The sequence below is a fragment of the Pygocentrus nattereri genome, chromosome 21 (genome assembly GCF_015220715.1).
Source record: "Pygocentrus nattereri isolate fPygNat1 chromosome 21, fPygNat1.pri, whole genome shotgun sequence".
NCBI classification, from domain to species: Eukaryota; Metazoa; Chordata; class Actinopteri; order Characiformes; family Serrasalmidae; genus Pygocentrus; species Pygocentrus nattereri.
Genome location: NC_051231.1, coordinates 14,172,149 through 14,179,909, shown reverse-complemented (window position 1 = coordinate 14,179,909; position 7,761 = coordinate 14,172,149).

Here is a 7,761-nt window from a genome sequence, read left to right as displayed (position 1 = left end):
CATCTGTAGGGCACCATCCAAATAAAGTGTTTCTATCAGAGTTTGTATCATAATCTGAAAATGACTGTTGGCCTTTACATTGTGTGTAATTTTCATGATGAATGGACCAGAGTAGGTTTTTTTCATTCTCCTGTAAAGTTACCAATTTGGAGATTCGAGGTTTTGTTCTGACAGCAGTGATATATAGAATAGTAACTACTGTTACAAGTAAGCACAAAAACCCTTTTTGATATCAAATAGAACCATTTTTGTCAAGAGTGTATTAGATCATGTCACCTATTTGATATGAACATTTTATTACAATGTGTTGTTCTTAGCTGTCTTTGATTGGGTAGACACTGCTGTACACTCCTTAAAAAGATGGTTCTTTAAGCCTTTATCTAGAACCAAGAACCCTCAAAGAACCATTTTTTATGTTTAAATGGTTCTTTCCATTGTGAAAACATTTTTAGATTGATGGAGAACGTGTTGCATATGGCTCTATGCAGAATCTTTTTGAAAAGGGTTCTATATGGTGCCAAAAAGAGTTCTTCTATTGTTACAAGCTTGACATCATGACAATAGAAGCATCCTTTTGGTGCTATATACAGCCATTTCACCATGCAGAGAAACCATTTAAGCATATGAGTGATTCTTTGAGTGTTAATGGTTCTATATAGAACCAGTGGACCCATATGTTTTATCTGTAATCTGTAATCTGTAAATTACTAGAATTGTTACAGTTCTATTAGAAGTGGTGACTTCATCTGTTTTGTAAGGTTGTTATGGTAAAGCAGTGGCAGGAGTAACAAGACTAAGTTTAAGACCATTACAGGCTTACGACTCTATTTTGAAAGCATCTAGAAACCTCGGCCTATATAAAGCGAGTGTAATTGAGCTGCAGCTAAATTAATTGGATATGAATGTCATTCAAGTGCTCTGGATGAGTGGTAACTGCGCTAACTGAACACGGTATTTCAATCTGAAGCCAAAGTGACATTTTTTCAGGATGGGTGAAGCATCTGAATTTCTGCCAGAATTAGAGATTGAAGAGCAGAGCTAAAGTCAAAACAGACCATCTCCAAAAGTGATGCCACTTGGCCAGTAGAGGGCAGCCTTCTGCCAATAATGAGGCAAGTGACCTTCCACTGTCCACCACTTAGAGGAATTCCACTCATTTTTCAACATTTGTGCAGAATTCAATGGTTGGTTGTACTTAGATTTCTTTACAGTGTTGGTGAGAGGAACCAGGGGTCGTCATGACTACAACAAAAATATAGACAATATATATATATATTGTTCTCCCCATGTCTGCGTGGGTTTCCTCTGTATCCTGCCTTCTGCCCGATGACTGCTGGGATAGGCTCCGGCGCCCCCCCGCGACCCTGACGGAGAAGCGGCTTAGAAAATGGATGGATGGATGGATATATATATATATATATATATATATATATATATATACTTACATAGACTTACTGAAGTCTGTCAGTAAGTTTCTCTACAGTGAACCATTTCACATCATTGTTCACATCACCTTGTAACTTCGAATGACTTTGTTTAATTCTCAACCACTGAGTTATGTAAAAAAAATCCTCTTTAAAGCAGCAAATAAAGGAGGAATCACAGCACTTATTTGCTCTCTGGCCTCCATTTCAGAGTTCAGTTAAGGTAAACGTGAGTCTCACTGGACCTCCTGCTAAAATAGCTGATGGAAAACAAATGTGGGAACAGTCTACCTGGACAATAAACAATGCAAACGGTAGCACTTTTGGGCCTGTTGAGGTACTAAGGCAAAAAGGAATGTGTCTTATTAGCAAAACCACCTCTAGATGTTCTTAATGTTCCTGAATCAGCTGATCAAATGATGACTGAGGCAAATTTTGGACACAGCTACGTTTGTCCCGATTCACTGATTATTTGGAGAGTCATTTCAACCCCAATTTAACTGTTTGAAATGTTATTCAAGGCCACATAATTAAGTTACCAACTTACTACTAAGGTAACTGCAATGTCTTAGTGACCACCTGGGACACCATAATGATGCCCTAGCAACACCTTAGCAACCACCTGGGATACCATAGTGCTGTCCTAGCAACACCTTACCACCACCTGGGATCCACAGCAATGGCCTAGTAATGTCTTAGCAGCCACCTGGGATACTATGGCGATGACATAGCAACGCCTTAGCAACCACCTGGGATACAACAGAGATGTCCTAACAACGCTTAAGCAACCACCTAGATATCATAGCAACAGCCTAGGAACACCTTAGCAACCACCTGGGATAACATAGCGATGTACTAGCAGCACCTAAGCAACCACCTGGGATACAATAGAACTTGTCTAACACCTAAAGAACTACCTGGGATACCATAGTGAAGTCTTAGTGACCACTGAATATACAATAGCAACAGCCTAGCAAGACCTTAGCAACCACCTGGGATACCATAGTGATGTCCTAACAACGCCTTCCGCCTTCACAATCACCTGGGATGCCACAGCAAAGGCTTAGTCAAGTCAACTTAAACCTTGTTTATGAACTTTTTCATTATATTCTATTTATTGTAATATTTTTTTTCACAATACTGTAATCTTCAATCACATCAGAGGTTCATCAGTGTGTTAACTGCTCGGCAGATTGCAACCACAATATGTATCAATATGGCATGGAGTCAGTACAGCCCAACATGATTTGAAAGTCCCAATACAGAGGAAAAAGAATTAACAACGAGTTTGCTTTTGTATGTTTAGTTCCTGAGGAATTAAATAAAATATAAAAAAAACAATATTATCCTTACAAATAACACCCTGTTCTGCTTTTTATTGTGTTTTTTTGTTTATTACTTTATATTTATATGTATATATGTTCTACATTTTCTTGTTTTATGCAAATTCTCATCATTTTTTCTCTTTTGTATGGTAAATGAACTTCTTCCTATGTTTGAATTATGAATAAGAACAAGTTTTTTCTCACCGTGTCTTATTACTTTTTAATCAATTGACTTATTATTTCTTATTATTTTATGAATGTTCTTTTACATCATTTTGTATTATTCTTCATTTTTAGAGCTCATTGACCTGCTTTAAATTTTCCAAGTACAAATAAACAGATGGTTTTTTGTTACTCTGCCTTTATGACTGATATATGTAAACAAGTCCAGTTGTGATTGGTTCTCCTGTATAATGCCTCTTTCAAAAAGCAGCTGAAACACTCCTTATAACTTCAGTGTGAGTGGGCGGGGCCAAACATCTGTAAGCTGAATGGGGAGATATACATACATTGTTAAGTTTTTCATAATATAACAAAAACAATTAACTCAAATGAGGCTGTTTTTGCAGCTTAGTTTCAATATACTGACTGTATGTACTATTCAACAGTGTTTACATACTGCATCCAATTCTTATTCCAAAAAAAGCATTCCAAAACATTTCTAGTGGTCCTTAAATCATTGCCCCACAGGCTCATCTTTATTTCTTTCTCTTCCTCAGTGAAATGCTTGAGGAACAACTTTACAAGCAAGCTCAAATATCGCTCAGATGTTCTCTATGGAGGCTCTGAGGTGGAGTTCTCACAAGGTCACCGGGCTTACACAGTAGAGGAGAACTTGGTATGACCTTGTCGCTTTGAGCTGATTTAATGGCCTCTACAATCCAGAGAAGATAAAGAGTGGCCTCGAGACAGGGCAAGTAAATGAGCAAGAGGCTGCAGACTCATACGATGTCTATGTACAGCGTGCTTGCAAAAATAAAACCTTTATACGCTAGTGCTGCTGGCTAACTGGCTTAGGAATACCTTTGTGCAGAATGTGGCCTTGGCACTGTAAACTTAAATTAGTTTTACTTCGCTTAACAGTCATGCAAACTTATTGCCTTGAAAAATACACAACTTTCCAGCTTAAATAACTGTATAAAAGTTATAGTTATAATTTTCAGCGATCCACACTTCTGGAGTATAAATGGAGTATAAATTATAATCACCATTTTAAATGGTGCCTATTGAACTGTAATGCTCTACTTTTACAAATTCTGCTTGATCTTGAAGTTTAGTTTAGTAATCTAGTTTGATTAACTTGAATGAAACACTCTTCCTTGTGTGATATATTAACATCAGTTAAAGCAACTCGGTTATATTCAATAGAATATTTTGCTGGGTATTGAGTAAACAGCTCAGATAAGACTATAATAAACCATTCCTGAGGACTCCATTCTTCTTCAAACTTCGCATTTGGCATAAAAGTATGCTCTGAAACTCATATAACAGTTTGCAATGAAAATTATATTTAAGAAATAAATAAGAGTTAATTAACCTCTTAAATGACTAAAGCCCAAGGACAGCCCCCAAAGTTTTATGATACACTTCTAGAACTTAAGAATTGCTCAGCCAGTTTGAACCACCAAAACCATTAAGAATGCTGGGAAGCTGTTTGGTCAAAAGACTCTTTAGTCTGTAGGACTATTCTGAATGAACAGATCTTGACTAATTTATCAAGAAATCTAAGGAATATGCAAGAAATAGTATGTGTTACTAGATTTGTAATAGTCATTTTAACAAATTAGTAATCCAAAAAAATGTGCAATTATTATGTTTTATGGTGTTTTGTGTTTGTCTATTTTTGCCTTAAAATCTGCCATATCTCACTTTCCTTGAAGCATAAGCAGCACTTTGTTGCGGTGCAAGTGCTTAAGTCAGATTTACGATCAATAATTAAGGGTGTTCCACAGGGTTCAATCCTGGGGCCGGTATTATTCAATTTATTTCTAAGACATTTTTGCAGACTGCAAAGCATGTCTTTGTGCAGATAACACTGTTGCTTCTGAATAAGCAGCAAATGGAAATGTTGCAAACGGCAAAGGCCCTACAAGATATTTATTTATTCATTTTCAATGTGGACAAAAATACACTTTGTTTTTTTCCAGAGCTTCCACCATGGATTTTAATGCTTTGAATGTTTCTAACCTGAGGAGATCCAGTATTGAAAGAGTCACTAAATATAAGCACCATTTGGCTGGAAAATAAATGAACTTTTAGAAGTAATATCTGTAAAAAAATTGCAATTATTCTGTTTTACAGTGCACCTCTAGCTCATGTTTATTTTAGCTGTACAATCTGCCGTATCTCACTCTGTTAAAAGTATAAGCAGCACTGTGTTGCAGTGCAACTACTTAAGTCAGATTTACTACTAGGAAACTTGTAAATAACTTGGGGACAAAACTTGAAATTAAATCATGTTCTTTGATACACTTCTATTATCACAGATTTCTATTCACTCTTTTCATTCCCTTGTTTTTGTATAATGCTTGGTTGATTCATTTTACTTAATAATAATTTTCATATACAAACATTTTGCACTTTTTATTTTAGCTACAAAAAGACACAGGAAGATTACTTTAACATTGGAGAGATAAAACCATTACAGTTAAGTTAACACAGCAGCATAATTACACAACACAGAAGAAGAAGGAGAACCATACCCCTAGCATGTAGAACCCAAAGATGTAATAATTTCCCAACAATGTAATAACAGGCAGAAATTTTATCAGATTTTACTCTTGGTTCTGGGCAAAAAATGTAATACAAACCCCGTAATGTAATAACTTGCTCAATGATGTAAAATAAGTCTTAGCAATGAATATGATAGGAATGATAACTTTGCTGATAACGTAACACCTTATTACATTATAGTATATTACATTTTCAGGTTTGTCATATGTAATTACTGATCTTATTACATTATTACACTGTCAGTGCTCTGGTTGTGTTCCAGTCGAATTCGACTGATTTACTGCTTTTCCATCATTAATATAATTTCTTTCATTATTTGTTAATGTCATACATGTGTGACTCACCAACACTAATTCTTTGTATGTGTAACACTTGGCAAAATAAAGTGCAGAAACTTGAGCTTTTATGTTGAAGTAACTACTATATCGTTTACTCACTCACCATCTAAGCTGCTTATCTTCCCGGGTCATGGGGGCGCTCATTGGGTCTAAGGCAGGGGACACCCTGGACAGGTTATCAGTCCATCACGGGGGGAAACACACAGATATATATTCACACACGCACACATCTAGGGGCAATTTAGCATCTCCAACTGGCCTGACTGCCTGTCTTTGGACTGTGGGAGGAAACGAGAACATGCAAACTCCACACAGAAAGGACCCTGGTTACCCGGCCGGGAAATCGAACCCAGGCTCTTCTTGCAGCCAGATGACCGCGCCACCATTTTTTAATACCAACTTAAAAAACACTGACTTTAGAAGCAATTTCAGTTGTTTTGTTAGAACCAAACTGACCACTCAGCAGAGATACTAAACACACAGCGATAAGAATATACTAAACATGTGAAGTGTATCAAAACTAATATTAAATCCATGTCGTTTGACTGAAAACATAAGAAAACACTTTTAATCTGACAGTATAAACAGCTTGTCTGAGTGATGAGAAGTAATTGCAAACATTTAAGTAATTATAATGTGATTATTTAAGGTCAAATAATGAAGTAATATAATAAAGTATTGCATTATTGGTAAATGTTTTTTCACATGATCAGTTAGGACCTTGTTTGACATTACTGGGTTTTATGAAATTGTTGCACCTTTTTATTACATTACTGGGAAATTGTTACTATAATACTGGTTTATACAAGGCATATGCTAACTTTAATAAGTTGAGTTTTGTTGTGTTAGCAAGGTGGAGTGAAAGACCTATTCAAAGGGAGACACAGATATACTGTTAATCTCATAAACTGCCAGGGCCCAAAGTTTTATCACAAAAGTCGCTGTAGTTACTCGATAATGAGCCTTTGTATATAATGAGCTTGGGATTTTGTAGTGATGCAAAAAGTGCTTTGACAATAAATGACATCCACCAGAGTGGGGCGCACTTGGATCAGTTCGTCTAGACTAAGTCAAAATTTCACAATGACTGAGACTCCAGTTCTGGACCCCTGCCAGTTTAAGGACATCAGAGGATCAGCATGACTTATAAAGCCGGTCATATGAGGACAACAGGAGGAGCCACTTTTAAACTTCACGCATCAAGTGTTCGCTTTCAGGTGGAGCAAATGTGCGTCAGCATCCAGCACATCCAGTTCAATGGCTCCAGGAAGCCAAATGCAGTGAAACTGAGTTCAGTGAAGCTGCTGGCTGATTGGTTCTTTCCTGTAATCTGTAAAAATAACTTTATCACTTATAGAGAACGAGAGCATAACAGTCATAGTCAGGCTATTTGTACTTTACATTTTTGGTAGAATTTTCACAAGACTTGCGGCGCGAGAGACTTTTGTAGACCTGCTTATGAAACATGAACTGTAATAGGACTGTTATAATTTCTGTAATGAACACTGATTATGATGTACATGTATTTTAAGCGTCAGGCTGTGAATAGATCAGTGTTTACTGTTCATAGTCCTTAATTAATTGTCAGATTATTTGATTATCCATATAATTGACAGTGACATTCACTATATGCCCAAAGTCTATAAAGCCAGTGCTTCTTCTGAAATGAAGGATGTTATACGTGAGTTTGTGCTGCAGTAACAGTCTCTACTCTTCTGGGAAGGCTTTACGATAGATGTTGAACATTGGTATGAGGACTTGATTGAGCATTACTGAGGACAGGTACTGATGTTAGATGGTCAGTTCTGGATCACTCCAAACCATCCCAAAGGTGTTGGGTTGGAGCTCCATCATACCAGAGAACACAGTTCCACTGCTCCACAGTGAATCTGGCTACTTTAAAAGTCTGTCTGGATATTTTTGGCCATATTGTGCAAACAG